The sequence below is a fragment of the Callithrix jacchus genome, chromosome 5 (assembly GCF_049354715.1).
Source record: "Callithrix jacchus isolate 240 chromosome 5, calJac240_pri, whole genome shotgun sequence".
Taxonomy (NCBI): domain Eukaryota; kingdom Metazoa; phylum Chordata; class Mammalia; order Primates; family Cebidae; genus Callithrix; species Callithrix jacchus.
The window spans coordinates 94099233-94118978 of NC_133506.1; the positions used below are offsets into that span (position 1 = coordinate 94099233).

At 40.8% G+C, this 19746-nt stretch overlaps 2 non-coding genes across 2 annotated transcripts; one reads left to right on the forward strand and one right to left on the reverse strand.

The window, feature by feature from the left end:
* The first annotated feature begins 5609 nt into the window (after positions 1–5609).
* Positions 5610–5751, forward strand: LOC118154146 (U4 spliceosomal RNA). Its single transcript, XR_004744043.1, has one exon. It is a non-coding gene; the product is annotated as a U4 spliceosomal RNA (small nuclear RNA).
* A 3051-nt stretch (positions 5752–8802) lies between these two features.
* LOC118154151 (U4 spliceosomal RNA) lies at positions 8803–8944 on the reverse strand. Its single transcript, XR_004744048.2, has one exon. It is a non-coding gene; the product is annotated as a U4 spliceosomal RNA (small nuclear RNA).
* Positions 8945–19746: the final 10802 nt, after the last annotated feature.

Below are 19746 nucleotides of genomic sequence, written 5' to 3' on the forward strand. Positions count from 1 at the left end.
GCCTCCCAAAGTGGTGGAATTACAGGCATCAGCCACTGGGTCTGCGCTTTTTTTTCTTTTCCTTTTTTTTTTTTTTTTTTTTGCCAGAGTCTCACTCTGATGCCCATACAGCAGTGCAGTGACTTGATCTCGGCTCACTGAAGCCTTGACCTTCCTGGGTTCAGGTGATCCTCCCACTATAGCCTTTTGAGTAGCTAGCACCACAGGTCTGCACCACCACACCGGGCTAGTTTTTCTATTTTTTGTAGAGACAGGGTTTCTCCATGTTGCCCAGTCTGTGGGTGCTGACTTTTCTTGGATTGCTACCCAGCGTCTCTTGCTCTACCTGCCCAAGGTAGATTTACCACCTGCACCTGTGCCTGTCGCTGTCCCTTTCCGTGCCTACTTTACCTCGATGGAGGAACTCACTTCCAGTTCTTGCCCTTCTCTACACCTCTGAGGAAAGCAAGATTATTTCCCATACTGCATTTTCTCAATATCCTGGGTTTCATTTCATGAAACAATTACTCTTTAGGAAGAGTATTTTAATTGGGTGCTGGGAGAGTAAAGCCAAGCTAGATTGTATAATTTTTATACTTCTTTTGTGTTGCTCTCCTAAGACAATTTATCCTAAACTTCCTTTATTATTCTGAATTTTGTCACTTTTGTCTCTTCAGCATCTTTTCCTCCTCCCACCCCTCTGCCCCACTTTTTTTTGGATACAGAATCTCACTCTGTCACAGAGGCTGGAGTGCAGTGGCATGATCTCAGCTCATTGCAACCTCCGCCTCCTGGGTTCAAGTGATTCTTGTGCCTCAGCCTCTCAAGTATCTGGGATTACAGGGGCATGCCACATGCTTGGCTAATTTTTGTGTTTTTAGTAGAGATGGAGTTTTACCATGTTGGCCAGGCTGGTCTTGAACACTTGGCCTCCCAAAGTGCTGGGATTACAGGCATGAGCCACAGTGCCCAGCCCTTTTCCTCCCCTTATTTTGATAATTGAGTGCTCCTTACCATTTGGGAACTAACTCTTGCCCATTTGATCCATAGACCTTCCCTAGGATTCAAGGTGCATGTCGTGTTTGGGGAGAAAAGCTGAGGTACTTAGGCTATGATGTAGGCCTGAGCCTACTGGAGCTATCTTCCCCAACCTTTACAGTCACGCTGAAGAAAGCTTGAAGGCACCAAGAAATCAGGGAATGAAGTCAAGCCAAGTAGAGATGACAAAGAACAGGCAGAACGTCATGACCCACACAGTCCTGTCCTTCCCAGTACGTGAGCCAATAAACCACTTTTTTTTTTTTTGCTTTAGTTAAGCTACTTTGAGTTGAATTTTTGTCCTTATAATGAAGATTCCCAACTAATATAGCTCTGTAATTCAAGAAATTCACATATCTGGCCAGGTACAGTGGCTCACATCTGTAATCCCTCCCAGCACTCTGGGAGGCCAAGGGGGGTAGATCACCTGAGGTCAGAAGTTCGACACCAGCCTGACCAATATGGTGTAACCCCATTTCTACTAAAAATGCAAAAATTAGCCAGGCAGGGCAGCATGTACCTATAGTCCCAGCTACTCAGGAGGCTGAGATAGGGAAATTGTTTGAACCTGGAAGGCAGAAGTTGCAGTGAGACAAGATCACACCACTGAACTCCAGCCTGGGCAACAGAGTGAGACTCCATCTTAAAAAAAAAAAAAGAAAGAAAGAAAGAAAAAAGAAATTTACATATCTAACCAAAATCTGTCCACTACAGGTCTGAGAACTAAGCTCTTCTTTTCCTTTCCCTTCAAGCTCTATCCACCCCTCTGAAAGCAGATCTAGGGTTTCCTTGTAACTTGTGTTGAAGCAATGTAGCAATGTGACTTAAGCCCAAAGCCAAAGTAAGGCTTTCACTAATTCCATTCACATTGAGGCTTTCCAATCTATCCCTAAAGAGAGTTGGCTCTGCCAGGAAGACACTCCTTAAGCCAGTGGTGCATAGGATCAAAACCTGCTTCATAAACCCTGGCACCGCAGAGGAGATAGCATATAGCATAGCAAGCGTATGTCAGAGAGCAAGCCCCCATTTCAATGCATGGCTCCTGCTTCCTGCTTCTAATGGCTTGTCCTGATGTCACCAATCATCAGGTAAGTCACTCATCTTTCCCTGAAGGAAGAGCAGGCAAGGATGTTGCAGTGTGGACCCACAGGGAGTCTATTTCTACAAGTCTTCTTTCTGTCTGTGGATATGGAAATATTAAGGAGAGTCACTCCCTCCCCCTCCCCATTTCTTGGGTTCTGATCCCCTTTCCTCTGGCAGTAGCACCTAATCCTAGTTCTTCCCATACTATTCTTAGTACTGTACCTCAAAGGATTGGTTTGAAGAGAAAACCCATCAGAATGGACGAGTCAGAACCCATCTCTGAATTTTCTGCATCAATTCCAACCTTCTATGTTGGCTTCCTCAACTAATACCATCTTCAAAGTCACTTTCTGTTCCTAAGGGCCTCTGTATAAGCTGTTTCCCTGTAAAATATGTTTCCTTACCAACTCACTTAGGTAGCTTTTTGTCTCCCTTTAGACCTGAATTTGAATATGACTTCCACAACTCAAATTTACCTCCTCAGAGAGGTCTTCCCAGTTCCTTCTATTTAAACCAGGACTTCCACTGTGATTTTCCATCTCAACCCTTTCTTTGTTTCACAACTGAAAGGAACAATCACTATATTTTAAATATGAACTGACATAAGAAAATGAAATGTATTTGCTGCTAAAAATTGAGACGAAGAAGTACAATGAATCATCTTGTAAAAATACATTTTTTTTTTTTAAGACGGGGTTTCACCATATTGGTCATGCTGGTCTTGAACTCCTGACCTCAGGTGATCCACCCACCTTGGCCTCCAAAGTGCTTGGATTACAAGCGTGAGCCACCATGCCTGGCACATTTTTTTTTTTTTTTTTTTAAATAAAGATGGGGTTTCACCATGTTGGTAATGGACTCCCAACTTCAGGTGATCCGCCCACCTTGGCCTCCAAAGTGCTTGGATTATAGGCATGAGCCACCACACCCGGCCATAGAAATACATTTTAAGATTTCAATAGGAGAAAAATTGTTCCAAACCTGGACTGGGATGGAATATTTTTTGGAATGCAATTCACAGCTCCTTCTGGGAAGAGGATTGCATTCCTGATAAAATACTTAAGGAATTCTTCTGAACTTTAAATTAGGACTTGTTCTGGGAAAACCAATCACCTGGCTATTTAAATGAGTTCAGTGACCGTAAACAAGCATTCTTTTGTACTAATCTAAAAATGATTCACCTTTTTTTAAAAATAACAACAACAAAATACCTTATAGTATCTTTACATGCTATATTTGTTCATAACTTCTTTAGGGTCTTGTCCTCACACTAGACTATATAGTATTAAACTGTAGGCTACAATAGGACAGGGAACAGGTTTGTATTACTTGATGTTTATCCCTAGGAAAAACTTAGCACAGTACCTGGATAGGAGCCGCAGTGATATTTATTAAGTTGATGAGTAACAAGTGAATGAATGAAATTTAAATGTGTGTACATTTGTAGACTAGATTAATTTAAACACAAATGAGTGTGCATCTCCTCTTTGTGACAAATAAACATGAAAGAATGGAGTCCTTCCTTTCCCCTTTCTGACCTGTAATGTAATTGTAACTGAGCTTCCTCGGCCCTCTGTGATTCCCTAGGAAGGCCACTCTCAAATGTCATCTCATCCAAACAATGCAAATCCCACTACAAAAACACTGGAGAGTAATGAATGTTTTTACTGAAGGTTTCAATGGAGACAGAAGAGGCAGTTATGAAATATATCACTAGCAGCACCTTTTAAATTCTTACCAGAGGCCAGGCACAGTGGCTCACACCTGTAATCCCAGCACTTTGGGAGGCCGAGGCGGGCAGATCACCTGAAGTCAGGAGTTTGAGACCAGCCTGACCAACATGGTGAAACCCCATCTCTACTAAAAATACAAAAATTAGGCTGGGCCCAGTGGCTCACATCTGTAATCTCAGCACTTTGGGAGGCTGAGGCGGGCAGATCATGAAGTCAGGAGATTGAGACCATCCTGGCTAACATGGTGAAACCCTGTCTCTACTAAAAATACAAAAATTAGCTAGGTGTTGTGGTGCATACCTGTAATCCCAACTATTTGGGAGACTGAGGCAGGAGAATTGTTTGAACTCGGGAGGTGGAGATTGCAGTGAGCCGAGATCATGCCACTAGTGACAGAGCAAGACTCTGTCTAAATAATAACAATAATAATGAAGTCAAAGAAGATAACTTCAGAGCTTTCAAAAACAAAAAAGCATAAAAATAAATAATAATAGTAATAACTAGCTGGGTGTGGTGGTGTATGCCTATAATCCCAGCTCCTTAAGAGACTGAAGCAAGAGAATCACTTGTACCCGGGAGATGGAGGTTGCAGTGGGCCAAGTTTGCACCACTGCACTCCAGCCTGGGCAAGAGAGCCAGGCTCTGTCTCAAAAAAAAAAAAAGAAAAAACCTGACAAAAACAATTCTTACTTGAAGCATTTCTCTCCCTCTAGAGAGAGAGCTGCATACCTTTCTCTGTCTCTCCTCTCTCTCTCTCTCTCTCTCTCTCTCTCTCTCTCTCTCTCTCTCTCTCTCTCTCTCTCTCTCTCTGAGATGGACTCTCGCTCTGTTACCCAGGCTGGAGTACAGTGGCATAATCTCAGCTCACTGCAACCTCTGCCTCTTGGGCTTTAACGATCCTCCTGCCTCAGCCTCCTGAGTAGCTGGGACCACAGAAGCACACCACCACACCCAGTTATATTTGTATTTGTTGTAGAGACAGATTTCATCATGTTGCCCAGGCTGGTCTCAAACTCCTGAACTCAAGTGTTCTGTCTGCCTTGACCTCCCAAAGTGCTGGGATTACAGGTGTGAGCCACCACACCCAGCCTCTGTCTTCTTTCTCTCAAGTCTGTTCAGCCTTCCTCCCTGTCTTTGACCCTCACGCTTCCTCTCTTCCTCCTCCTCTTTTTCCCCATTATCTTTCCCTGTAGGTATCTTCCCTTTTCTGAAGTGGAACAAGTGGCCCCCTTTTGGGTTCTTCAGTTCACATCTCTACCTCCTCAGTAAATACTCTAAAGAAAAGCTTTTCTTCAGAATACATAACTAATAGAATATGGTTATGTTCTGTTAACCAGAGAGGAAAGGATGGCAAATAACCAATCATTTTTCTTCTTCTTTTTCATATTTCTTCTGTCTGAGATTACACAAGGTGGGGCAGGGAATTAATTGAGTGTGTAAAACAGTAGTGCATTTAATGCAAAACAGTAGAAATATACCAAAAAGACTAGCTGTGGTAGGTCACTCCTATAATCCCGAACTTTGGGAGGCTGAGGTGGGTGAAGCGCACTTGAGCCCAGGAGTTTGAGACCAGCCTGGGCAACATGGCAAAACCCCAGCTCTCCAAAAAAAAAAAAAAAGTAGACCGGCATGGTGGTGTGCGCCTGTAGTCCCAGCTACTTGGGAGGCTGAGGTGGGAGGATCACCTGGGCCCAGTTAGTTGAAACTGCAGTGGTTGTGCCACTGCACTCCAATCAAGGTGACAGAGCAAGACCCTATCTCAAAAACAAAACAATAAGTTTTGCACAGTGGCAGTATCGCAGCCAATGAGGTTTATCTGAGGCGCGATTATTGGTAATTGAAAACTTTTCCCAATACCCAGCCATGACGACTTGAAATATAGTTGACACTGGCAATTTTTTGACAGTCTCTACGGAGGCTGAATATAAAAAATGAAATAAAACAATAGAAAGTTTTGTTTTATACATATATGTATAACTTATAAGTATATCATAATAACCTAACCTGGGTTAGACTAACTGACTCCATCTTAGCTGAAAACCTGAAAAGCTCCCTTGAGTCTCTCCCTCCCTGCTGCACTCCCTCAGGTGAGTGGTTCACACTGCAGCGTCAACTAACTGGGCCCAGGAGATCCTCCCGCCTCACCCTCCCAAGTGGTTGTGCCACTGCACTCCAGTCAGGTAGACTTGCCAAGCAGGATGCGGTTACACTGTTCCCAGTACTGTATGGAAAAGTTCCCCTGCTACCCCCGTTACTGCTTGTATGGACATACCCTTAGCAACCAATAATCCTGGGAACCTCCTGCCCCCTGGTTACTAGCCTCTTCCTACTAACTTGCTTTTTCTGCTTCTGTAAAATTCTGCTTCAGCTAGGCTGCCTCCTCCCCTACCTAAATCAAGGTATAAAGGGAAATCAAGCACTTCCTTGGGGCCTGGAGATTTTGAGCATTAGCTGACTCTTGGTCGCTGGCTGAATAAAGGTCTCATAATTTGAACTCAGAGTGTGATGTTTCCTTCTAACTCGCTTGGTTATTACAACATATTTATAAGCGTATATATATATATATATATATGCTTATATATAGATATGTATGCTTATATATATATACACCAAAATATGAAACGTGTATTCAAGAGGTCTGCAGGGACAATCCTGTGTAACTAGCAGATTGTCCTTTTGGGGGCACTAAAAGTATTAAATGATTTGCCTTGGCTTTCATTTGTGCCAGACTTGCTAGTTATGTCATTAACAACTAAACTTGTTAAGGCTTCTCTGGGTAACTTCAAAAAGAATGCATTTGTCCACCTAAAGAAAGAAACTAAGGCAAAATTAATATAGAGAGTTTATTTGGGCCAAGGTTGAGGACTGCAGCCTGGAAACACTTCCTGGTTACCTTGGGAAGTGCTCCAGAGAACAAAGGAGAGGCTTAAGTTTTTAAAGAAAAAATAATGAATCAGGAGAGGTGGTGATTACAAAAGTTGTTTATGAGGAATTTTCATTGGTTTACAGAAATAATATTGATTAATGATTGGTAATATACATAGCTGAATCATTATTAACTCATACTTGTAGAGTATGAGTTATGGTGTCCAGTATATGGCATTGTTAGGTTGATTTATAGCTACTTAGGGTCAGTAAATCTAGAGGCCACATAGCAAGTAGTTTCCTGAAGTGATTATCTAGTTCAAGGGGGAGCGAGATGTGACTCTTGTCACACTTCAGTGCTCTGGCCCTGATAGTTTAAAGTGGGGCTTGCATTTCTGAGATAAAAAGTTTCTTTTCTTTCTCACATTGCAGATACCATCAGCATTATTATTATTTTTTTTAAGACAGGGTTTCTCCATGTTGGTCAGGCTAGTCTCAAACTCCCAAGCTCAGGTGACCTGCCTGCCTCGGCCTCCCAAAGTGCTGGGATTACAGGTGTGAGCCACCATGCCTGGCTGATTTTTTTTTTCACACAGAGTCTTGCTCTGTTGCCCATGCTGGAGTGCAGTGGCACAATCTCAACTCACTGTAACCTCCACTCCCTGGGTTCAAGCAATTCTCCTGCCTCAGCCTTCCTAGTACCTGGGATTACAGGTGCCTGCCACCACGCCCAGCTAATTTTTGTATTTTTAGTAGAGATAGGGTTTTGCCATTTTGGCCAGGCTGGTCTCAAACTCCTGACCTCAGGTGATCCACCCACCTCGGCCTCCCAAAATGCTGGAATTCCAGGTGTGAGCCACCATGCCTGGCCCACCTGTATGATTTTTTAAGTCACTTAATGCTCTCTTATTTAAGATGTCTTTTATTGCCTTCCTGATGCAACCTTTCTTCATTCAAAAAAAAAAAATAGCTTGGGCAACATGGTGAAACCCCATCTCTACAAAAACATACAAAAATTAGCCCAGCATGGTGGTGGGTGCCTGTACTTCCAGCTACTCAGGAGGCTGAAGTGGGAGGATCACTTGAGCCCAGGAAGTGGAGGTCACAGTTAGCCAAGATTGCACCACCGCACTCCAGCCTGGGTGAGAGAGTAAGATTCCATCTCAAAAACAAATAAAGAAAAATTAAAATTTAAAAATATATTGCTAAGTCCTTGATTGGACGTGGACGAGGATGCAGTAGGCCTCTTGCAGGCCTTCTGTTTGCCAGTGTGGGCTGCCAATTATATGAATATAAGTCTAAGGATGCTGGAGAAGGAATTTTCAGCCCTACACATTCAAGTAAATGTTCAACATCCAACCAAATAGCTAATTCTATATGGGACAAAAATAGATGGAAATGTGTTATTTGTAGTTCAGTTTGTGCTTGCTGTTTTTTTTTTTTTACTTAGCAAAGAGCTGATTTCATTTTCATATCCTGCTTTATTCTCTACAGTGACTTAAAAACACAGTATAGGAACTTTAAAAATAGAATGTGTTATTCCCAGTGGCCCAAAAGGGATATTTAAAAGAGCCTAAAAGCAAAATATAATGTAATTCATTGTAGTGCTGCTTTTAGTGTAACTTGGGGCTTTTAAAAAAACATACAAACTTTTTTTTCCTGATTATAAGAGATGTCTATTGTGAAAACATGTTTACATTCATGAAATAAAAATTTTCAGTAATCCTCAAACCAGAGATAATCCCTATTGATATTTTGGGATATTTTCTTACACCTTTTTTTCTAGAGACAGGGCCAGATACAAGGGCAGACAACCCTTGCAGTCACACAGGGCCCCTATTCAGAAGGGTCCCACACTTGAATTGAGATTTGTTGTTGCTTTCTTAAAATCCTTAAAAATTTTGAACTGCATTTTTACTTTGTACTGGGCTCTGCAAATTACACAGCCAGTTCTGTCTACAGATGAGGCACACACACACATACTAATTATATATATACATAACATATATGTGTAAGATATATATTACGTATAATATATACAGTATATATATAATCTGTGTCATTAAAATTCTTTGTAAGTTTTTGTTTTCTTTTTTTTGTTCAGTCTCCATAGAGACTGTCAAAAACTGCCAAAGCCAACTATATTTCAAATTGTTATGGTGGGGTATTGGGAAAAGTTTTCAATTAGCAATAATCGAACCTCGGATAAAACGTCATTGGCTATGATACTGCCACTGCACAAAGCGGTAAATGTTATTTTTATTTTTTAATTTTAATTTTAATTTTTTGAGACAGAGTCTCGCTCTGTCGCCAGGTGCCAGGCTGGAGTGCAGTGGTGCGATCACGGCTCACTGCAACCTCCGCCTCTTCTGTTCAAGCAATTCTCCTGCCTCAGCCTCCTGAGTAGCTGGGACTACAGGAATGTGCCACCATGCCCAGCTAATTTTTGGATTTTTTTAGTACAGACAGGGTTTCACCATGTTGGCCAGGATGGTCTCGATCTCTTGACCTCGTGATCTGCCCACCTTGGCCTCCCAACGTGCTGGGATTACAGGCGTGAGCCACTGCACCTGGCCTATTAGTCATTTTTATTTCTTCTTGAAATTATATTTAGAATCTAAACTTCTCAACATGATTTTTATTTTTTGAGACAGAGTTTTGCTGTCACCCAGGCTGGAGTGCAGTGGGGTGATTCCTGGTCACTGTAACCTGCACCTCCCAGGTTCAAGCAATTCTCCTGCCTCAGCCTCCTGAATAACTGGGATTACAGGCCACCATGCCCAGCTTATCTATCTATCTATCTATCTATCTATCTATCTATCTATCATCTATCTATCAATCTATCTATCTATTTATTTATTTATTTAGAGTTCAAGTTTCAGTCTTGTTGCCCAGGCTGGAGTGCAATGGTGAAATCTGGGCTCATTGTGACCTCCGCCTACTCGGTTCAAGTCAGTCTCCTGCCTCAGCCTCCTGAGTAGCTGGGATTACAGGTGCTTACCACCACACCCAGCTAATTTTGTATTTTTTTAGTGGAGATGGTGTTTCACCATGTTGGTCAGGCTGGTCCCAAACTCCTGACCAAACTCCTGATCCACACACCTTGGCCTCCCAAAGTGCTGGGATTACAGGCATGAGCCACTGCACCTGGCCTGATTTTTGCATTTCTAGTAGAGACAGGGTTTCACCATGTTGGACAGGCTGGTCTTGAATTCCCGACCCTGTGATCCATCCACCTCAGCCTTCCAAAGTGCTGGGATTACAGGTGTGAGCCACCGCACCCAGCCTCTCAACGTGATTTTTAAGGTGCTTGGTGTCCTACCGCTCTGGATTTATCTTCTACCACTCCTCTCCTTCCCATTCCCCACCCTATTCTAAGCTCTAGCCATACTTAATTTTATTTAATATCTATAATTTGTCATGCTTTCTCTTGCTTCTGGCACTGTAAACATTCTACATTCTATTTCTGGATGTCTCTTTCAATATCTCTTGTCTGATTAATTTCTATTAGTCCTTCAGGTCTCAGCTTAAACATCCCTTCCCCAGAAAGCCTTCCCTGACCTCCAGATTGGGCACCCTGCTAGGGTTCCCAAATCATCCTGTATTATTATTATTATTTTCTTCTTCTTCTTTTCTTCTTCCTCTTCTTCTTTTCTTCTTCCCCTTCTCCTTCTCTTCCTTCTAGTACATTTTTAATTTTGAAATGATTTTAGATTTACAGAAGAGCTACAAAGAGGGTACACAGAGTTTCCATGTACCCTTCATCCAGCTTCCCCAGTGTTAATATGTTACATAACCATGGCACCATGATCAAAACTAAGTTATGAACATAGTCATGATACTATTAACTTCATTCAGATTTCACTAACTTTTTTTCAATAATGTCCCTTTTCTGTTCTAGGATCTAATCCTGGATAGCATATTGCTATAGTTATCCTGTCTCCTTAGTCTCCTGTACTTCATACCTTATAGTGCTTAATGTATTTGATTATAATTTCCTCCCATTCTAGGATATAAGCTTTATGAGAGCAAGGGCTATTTAAAAATTTACTTATTTATTTTTATTTTTTTACCATTGCAACCTCAGTTCTTACAGTCTTACAGTGTCCATAGTAAGCAGATGATTTATATGACTGAATAGAAAGCAGGATTTTTCCTTAAAGAATTTGTCAGAAAAGGGAGCAACACCTTCTATTTAAGTTCTTACAAAGTATCTCATATCATGTTATAGTCTCTCAATTATTTTATTTAGAGCGATAAAGTACTGTTCACTCATTAGCCTGAAATGACCTCAGAGAATGCGGGGATGCTTGTAGAGAGCATCTATTAGAATCAGTAAAAAATGGAGGCAAAGACATTTAAAAACCATTAGTAATCTGTGTTTTGGGGGCTGTGACCTCACAGTGATAAGGGCTGGATGTCCTTGTGAACAGGTTTTAAAAGTAGATGGGGAGCCAGGCGTGGTGGCTCATGCCTGTAATACCAGCACTTTGGGAGGCTGAGGCCACAGATTGCTTGAGGCCAGGAGTTTGAGACCAGCCTGCTAAACATGGCAAAAACTTGTCTCACTAAAAATATAAAAATTAGCTGGGCATGGCATGTGCCTATAGTCCCAGCTACTTGGGAGGCTGAGGCATGAGAATCACTTGAACCCAGGAAGTGGAGGTTGCAAGATCGCGCCACTGCACTCCAGCCCGGAGGTCAAGAAGAAAAAAAGTAGTTGGGGGAGTGGTAAGAAAGAGATGGAGGCTGAAGAACAATGCTGATTATAAAGTTCACTTCAAAAGCAATTCCGCTATTCAGGGAAGAAAGTGGCTTACTTCTGTGGTCAAAGCAACTGTTACCTCTTGCCTGAAACTGCTGCAACAGCCTCCTGAATGGTGTCTCTGAACTCCTCCTGTCCATCTACAATCTACTCTCCATGAACATCTAGAGTGATCTTCAAAATTCAAATCTCCTACTTAAAAACCTGTAATAGTTTTCCAACTGACCCTTGAATAAAAATCAAAGTCACTAATAACTTTTTAAAACCTTGAATCCTTAGTGTCTCTCTCTCTCTCTCTCTCTCTCTCTCTCTCTCTCAACAGGGTCTCGCTCTATTGCCTGAGTTGGAGGAGTAAAATCATGGCCCACTGCTGCCTTGATCTCCTGGGCTCCAGCAATCCTCACACCTCAGCCTCCTGAGTATCTGGAACTACAAGCATGCACCCCGTGTCTGACCAATTTTTTAAAGATTTTTTATAGAGAACTCTCATTATGTTGCCTAGGCTGGTCTCAAATTCCTGAGGTCAAGTGATTCCCCTGACCTGGCCTCCCAAAGTGCTAGGATTACAGACATGAGCCACTGCACTGTCTCAAGCTTTTCTTAATTGCCCTTGTTAGAGTTATAGTTATAACTATAAACTCTGTAAGGATAAGATACATGTCAATTTCTGCTCACCTTTATCTTTCGAACACCTAGCAAAGCACCTGGCACAGGTAATTTGTAAGCACTTAAGATTATTTGAATACAAGAACAAATGAGACCCTTCATTGGGAAATGAATTAATTATCTACCCAGTGGTCTAACAGAGTAAACTTTAATATTTGTACTTTTTTGCTTCTGGGACTCCAAACTTTACTCTGAGCCCTGGCATCATGAGAATCAATCATCCAGTTTGACCATTCAGCTCTACCATTCTGGGATCAAATATCTGTCCAGCTTATGTGATGTCTTATTTGGAGATACTCATTTCTAGATGTCCACATCAAACAGGTCATCAATGATTGACATCTGCTGTCTGATTCCCTGAAAAGTCCTTCATCTCCACCTAAGAGCAGCCTAGTATTTACCATATGAAAATTCTTCCCCTCAGCTCTCTTGGTCACCAAAGATATGGATTCTTTGTAGGTTTTCCAAGTTCTTCTCATGGTTAAAGGGTGTTTCAGGTACACTGCTTGGAAATGATGGCTCCATTTCTAGTATTTGTAGAGAAGGAACATAAAACTTGGTGCAGCATGTACTTCAGGAAATCTTGGAGAATTAAGTGTTGCTTCTCAGCATCTCACCCCCAGTTCTGTATATTTACACCTCGTGTTGTAAGCATGAAGAGTAATTTGGAGTTATCAGGCAGCTGCATCAGTTATATAGGAAAAAATGTGTATGTTCCTTCTATACAACTGATAGAAGCCAGCTCTCTGTAGTCTGGCTTCCTATAATCTGTTTGTGGAGTAAAGCTGAGTTAATGGTAATTGTATCTCACACAGATACATTGTTCTATGTGATGTGTCTTGCCTATTACTTGCTTAGAGAAGGTTATGAAAGTTGTATCCTGCACAGAGAAGCCACAAGGCTCTACATCTTCCATGCTGCTTCCTTACTCCCTGGCCACAGGCCTAACTCAGAGTTCTAATCCTACAGAGTACTTCATTCCCTGAATGCCCCATTTACATCTTCTTCCTCTCCCCTGAAGACTTTCATAGATTGTCTCTTCAAAAGATCATTAAATCAAAAAGAAAACCATCCTTCTTTTTTCTTTTCTTTTTTTTTTTTTAGATGGAGTCTCACTCTGTTGCCAGGCTGGAGTGCAGTGGCACGATCTCGGCTCACTGCAATCTCCGCCTCCCGGGTTCAAGCTGTCCTCCTGCCTCAGCGTCCCTACTAGCTGGGACTATAGGTGTGCACCACCACACCCAGCTAATTTTTATATTATTAGTAGAAACGTGGTTTCACCATGCTGTCCAGGATGGTCTTGATCTCTGTCTCTCTCTCTCTCTCTCTTTTTTTTTTTTGAGATGGAATTTTGCTCTTGTTGCCCAAGCTGGAGTGTAATGGCACAATCTTGGCTCACTGCCACCTCTGCCTCCAGGTTCAAGCGATTCTCCTACCTCAGCCTCCCAAGTAGCTGGAATTACAGGTGTGCACCACCATGCCCAGCTAATTTTTTGTGCTTTTAGTGGAAACGGGGTTTCACCATGTCAGGCTGGTCTCAGGTGATCCACCTGCCTCGGCCTCCCAAACTGCTGTGATTACAGGCATGAGCCACCGTGCTGGGCCCTTTATTTTTTTCATAACACTTATAATCATCCAACATAATATACATATTTTGTTTACGTTGTTTATTGTGATTCCCTTCACTAAAACGTATGCTCCAGGGATCCAGGAATGTTTGTTTTATTCACTGTAGTAGTATTAGCACTTAGTATAGCACCTAAAATATAGTAGGTGCTCAATAAATATTTGTTGAATGAATTAATGATGCCAAATAGAGATAAGAAAGGATATTCAAGCGTAACTTTATCATGCATAGGTTTTTCATCATTTCAAATTGCTGAACAAAATTATCAAAGTCAAAAAACAAAAACAAACCTATGACTTTGGAAGATAATGTAGGCATTTGGAAGAAATGAGGTGTAGAATTAGGGAATTTATACTAGAAATATCACTGAAGAGTGAGCACTTGAAGATAGTCTACATGTAACCATATGTCACACATGTGGCTGGGCTTCAGTTGCTAGAAATAATTGCCCTGAATAATTTTTGGGGAGAAGATGTGTTTATAAATGCCCTTCTTGATCTGCTTAGCTCTGTCTTCCTCTCAGGATCTCCATCACCTGGCTTTCTTCCTTGCCAGAGGGGTATTAGAGAGGGTAGCTGAATTCAGGATTATCACCAAGGGAATAGGGAGAGGCAACTTCTTGGGAGTGAGGACTGGACTGCAGTAGGAGTTTCTAGAACCTGGTTTCTCATGACTGAACGTATGCAGGCTCTGGCTTCCCCAGTGTCTTCCTGGAGAAGTCAGGTAATGACTCATGGGAGATGAATTTTTAATTCTTTTTCTCTGTCCTCCAACAGATTATTCTGAGACCCATACAGCCATTCCAGAGATGTTCCCATTTGATCAGTTGTGTTTCTTTGAGAAGTTATAGCCCTTATTCTTCCTTCTCTAAGATGGTACGCATCTTCCTACCTCTCCACACATACAATAAAATAAAAATGAGCTCTATGAGCATTTTCTCAGGCTCTGTTTTCCAGGGAACCCAGGCTGCAGTCTAGAGAAGATGGAAGTATTCTCAAACAATTCACCTTCAGAAAGATTACATAAAACCGCAAACATGTCTTAGGGTTCAAATCTTCTTTCATGTGCCTTGCTTCAAAAAAGTGTATTTCTACTTCAAAAAAGACTTCTGTACCAAAAGTCAAATAACCATAAAATGAAAAACTGGTAGAACTTCAAATGAAGACTGGAAGACTTGGAGATGAGTTTTGGTCAGAAAGACCCTTTTGTAAAATTCATTGATTCATTCAACAGGATGCCAAGTACTAATTTAAGTGCAGGAGACACAACAGTGAACAAGACGTATGAATCCTTCAGAAAGGAGCTTAAAAACAATGGGAGGAAACAAACAATAAATTAAAAAATACTTAATATTTGTCAGGTACGGTGGCTCACACCTGTTATCTCAGCACTTTGGGAGGCCAAAGCGGGTAGATCACTTGAGGTCAGAAGTTCGAGACCAGTCTGGCCAACATGGTGAAACCCCATCTCTACTCAAAATACAAAAATTACCCAGGTGTGGTAGTGCGCACCTGTAATCCCAGCTACTCGGGAGGCTGAGGTAGGAGGATTGCTTGAACCTAGGAGGCAGAGGCTGCAGTGAGCTGAGATCATGCCACTGCACTCCAGCCTGGGTGACAGAATGAGACTCCATCTCCAAAAGAAAAAAAAAAGAATATATATATATATATATGATATCACATAGTTATCAATGATAAGAAGAAAAATAAAGTAGAGAGCATAGAGAGTGACGAGATACTCTTCAGGTACCATGATCAGGAAAGGCTTCTCTGGGAAGGAAACTTAAGCAGAGACCAGAATGAGGGAGGTATCAGGGTAGAAGTCTAAGGAATAGCAACTGCTTTAACTATGTATACTCACAGGTTGTTTGTCAGATCCACTTTATAATGGGAATAACCAAAATAGAACAAGAGAAGAAGAAAAGTGTTTGCCTTTCTTTTTTTTTCTATTATCACAAAAACATCTAAGCCTGAATGTCTCCTAAATTTTTCTTCGTAACTGGTTAGTCAATTTAGCCAAAGTCAAATTTAGCCTTCTTGAATGGAAAATTACTTCTTCTTCTTTTTTTTTTTTTTTTTTAATAGAGACATCTATATGGCCCAGGCTGGTCTTGAACTCCTGGCCTCAAGAGATCTACCTGCCTCTGCCTCCTAATGTGCTGGGATTACAGGTGTGAGCCATTGCACCCTGCCCCAAATTAATTCTAGTCTTATTCTAGCCCTACACTTTGTCTGGTAATATTGCAATTTATTTGCACATCTCATATCCATTTAATATGGCATATGATTTTTTTTTTTTAAGAGACAGACTCTTGCTATGTTGCCCAGGCTGATCTCTAACTCCTGGACTCAAGGGATCCTCCTGCCTTAGCCTGCCAAGTAGATGGGACTACAGGCATGTGCCAAAATGTCTGACTAATGTGGTCTAGGCTTTGAAAGCAAACTTTATATATCTTTAGCATTGTAGTCCTTGAAATATCTAATACAGTCCTGGCACAAAGTAAATACCTATTTGCTGAATTTAAATTTTTATTTTTATTACCATAGGCACTTTTTTGGACAAAATCACCAGACTCCTCAAAATTCCTAATCATAAATATGTGTTTAGTGTAGCTGTAGTGTTTTTCCATTGTTCGTTTTTTGTTTTTTAGAGACAGGGTCTCTCTCTGTCACCTGGAGAGCCACCACACCCAGCTAGTTTAGCCTCTTTGAAACTATATTCATGCATGTACTGATTTATTTTTAAATGAAGTATCTGGACGTAGACAAGTTTATCTAACTTCTCAGGACCTAAGTGTAAAATTGTTATTCCTGTAAAAATCAGAAATAATAATCATTTGACAACATTTATTGGTACAAGAAAAGAGAGCTGGGTGTGATGGCTTACACCTATAACCCAGCACTTTGGGAGGCCAAGGTAGGCAGATCACTTGAGCCAAAGAGTTCAAGACCAGCCTGGGCAACATGGCAAAACCCAGTCTCTACAAAAATTATAAAAATTAGCTGGGCATGGTGGTGTGTGCCTGTAGTCCCAGCTACTCAGGAGGCTGGGGCAGGAGAATTGCTTGAGCTGGGGAGGTTGAGGATGCAGTGAGCTGAGATGGCACTGGGTGATAAAGTGAGACCCTGTCTCAAAAATAATAATGATAATAATAAAATAAATGAATCATCTAGTGTGGGATCAGAAGCATAGTAATATTTCATAAATTGTTGGTCATTCAATCAAGAAGTTTAGAATTTTTAAGATTGATCTGAAACAAGGTTATTTGTTCATGTAAAGAATGTGGGCTGTGTGTGGTGGCTCACGCCTGTAATCCTGGCACTTTGGGAGGCCAAGGCAGGTGGATCACGAGGTCAGGAGTTTGAGACCAGCCTGGCCAACATAGTGAAACCTTGTTTCTACTGAAAATACAAAAAAAAATTAGCCAGGCATGGTGGCACACACTTGTAATCCCAGCTACTTGGGAGGCTCACAAGAGAATCGTTTGAACCCAGGAGGCAGAGGTCACAGTGAGCCAAGATTGTGCCACTGCACTCCAGCCTGGGCAACATGAGTGAAACTCTGTCTCAGAAAAAGAAAAAAAAAAGAATGAGGTAGTTATTTGTTAATAGCATTTGTTGTTAGTTATTTCCTAGAAGGAAATCATGATGTCATCACAAGATTTTTTCCTTAATCAGCTTTATTAAGGTATAAATTAAGTATAATTACATGTAATTAAATATAATTTACATCTAATTAAATTCACCAATTTTCAGTGTACAATTTTTGACAAATGCATATGTAATCAACATTACAATCAATATGTAGATTATTTCTCTCACTGTAAAAAGTTCCCTTGTACCTCTTTGAAAGCAATTTTCCCCTTCTATCCTCAGTCCCTGGCAGCCACTGATTTGTTTTCTGCAAAAGATACTTTTACTTTCTAAGCAAATATTTATGAAGGCCTTCTATTTAGAAGTCCTTGAGCTAGACAGATACTTCATAGAATACAAAGATAAGTAAGACTCAGTTTGTGTCCTTAAATAGCTAAAAATCTAGTCTAGTTGTATGTAATTTTGAGATTACTCTGTTTACACATAATATGGTACTGAATTTCAATATGAATTATGCCCACTAAAGAAGAATAAGGAAGAAAAAATATTGGAAATGTTTCCTGAACTTTTAGAAACTAAACAAAAGATTCATGACTGCCACCAATTGTAATTTCTTTAAAAAGGCACAAATTTATGATTACAGGATATCCAGCTAATTTTTAAAAAGTAAACTCTTTAAAATTAAGTAACATATATACAGGAAACAAAAGTGCAGAAATCATAAGTGCACAGCTTGATCTTTTCAAATTATTTATGTCAACCTAGACCAGAACTGTAGGACCAATGCAGTGAAAAGGCAACATACTAAAGTCTTATGGTTTAGACAGAATAATTACATCACTGTAAGAAAGAAAGAGGTAAGAGAATAATGTTCTGCAAAGGCTCACAAAGAATTGTGGGGATAAGTAATGAGAAAATGGATAGCACATTAAAATTCATGAGGAAATGCTGTTTAAGTTCTATGAATAACAAAATGATTATTATGCAGGATCAGGTTTTTCTTTCATCATTACAGAAAGACCCAAAATCATTATCATGATCTGCCATGTGTTTTTCCTTTGTTATCAGATGCTGGGACAGGCCTATTAAATGTTCTGTGTTACCCAGGGGAACGGTCAGGGCGGTGAGTAATGTTGGTCACGATGCACATGGTTTTCTGAGGTCCTAATTGTAAGTGCATTTAGATCCGAGGGAAGGAGCAAATTAAAAAGGGCAGAATGGCTGTATGGGCACTTTCTTGTGATTGCAAAGCACTGGGTCTATGCTTACCCTTTCTGCCCCTTGCTTTATGCTTTATACCTGCCATTTCCAGACTGGACAAAGCTGTTATTTGCCTTTGGTGGCTCCTTGATCAATACAGTGGGGACTACAATTAATTTCAAAAGGGGTACCCACATGAAAATTGCAGAAAAATATTAAAACCAGGAGATAAAACACAGTGTGGAAAAATAATCCTACAAAAATGTTTATAGTGGGGTCAAACATTTACCCACATTATAATTTAATTCCAATATGCAAAGAAAATACTGCTTTTTAATTTCTGTCAGAGACCCAATTTCCACCTTGCTCTATAATGAGAGGAAAAAACCAAGAGAACATTAAACTTGTGAATTCTAGGCAACTATCTTTTTTAGTTTAAATAAATAGTTTATTTTGGCCTGGTGTTGTAGCTTACTTCTCTATTTAATCCCAGTGCTTTGGGAGGCCAAGGAAGGAGAATGGCTTGAGGCCAGGAGTTCAAGACTAGCCTGGGAAACATAGCAAGCCCCCATTTCTACAAAAATATGTGTGAAGTCTTAGAATTATGAATTAAAATTTCAGCATTTTGGTAATCCCTAGTGTCTAGACTGTTTACTTGGTGTGTGTGTACTTAGTTTATGATGAGACTGTAAACCCAGTGGCATTGGGTAAACCTTAATCTTGTAAGAATTCAGTTTAGGCCGGGCACTGTGGCTTATGCCTGTAATTCTAGCACTTTGGGAGGCCAAGGCAGGCTGATCACAAGGTCAGGAGATCGAGACCATCCTGGCCAACATGGTAAAACCCCGTCTCTACTAAAAATACAAAAAGTAGCTGGGTATGGTGGCATGTGCCTGTACTCCCAGCTACTCAGGAGGCTGAGGTAGGAGAATTGTTTGAACCTGGCAGGCGGAGGGTGCAGTGAGCCAAGATCGTGCCACTGCACTCCAGCCTGGTAACAGAGGGAGACTCCATCTCAAAAAAAAAAAAAAAAATTTCAGCTTCATTTTGCTTTATTGAACTTTATGTACTAGAAGGGAAGCACCAAAAATGAAATTTTAGATAAAAGCCTACTATTGAAGCAATTGTCTATATTTAATAAATAGAAGTAAATTTAGTGAAACATTCAATAAGAAAGCCACAAACAGTTGGTGAAAA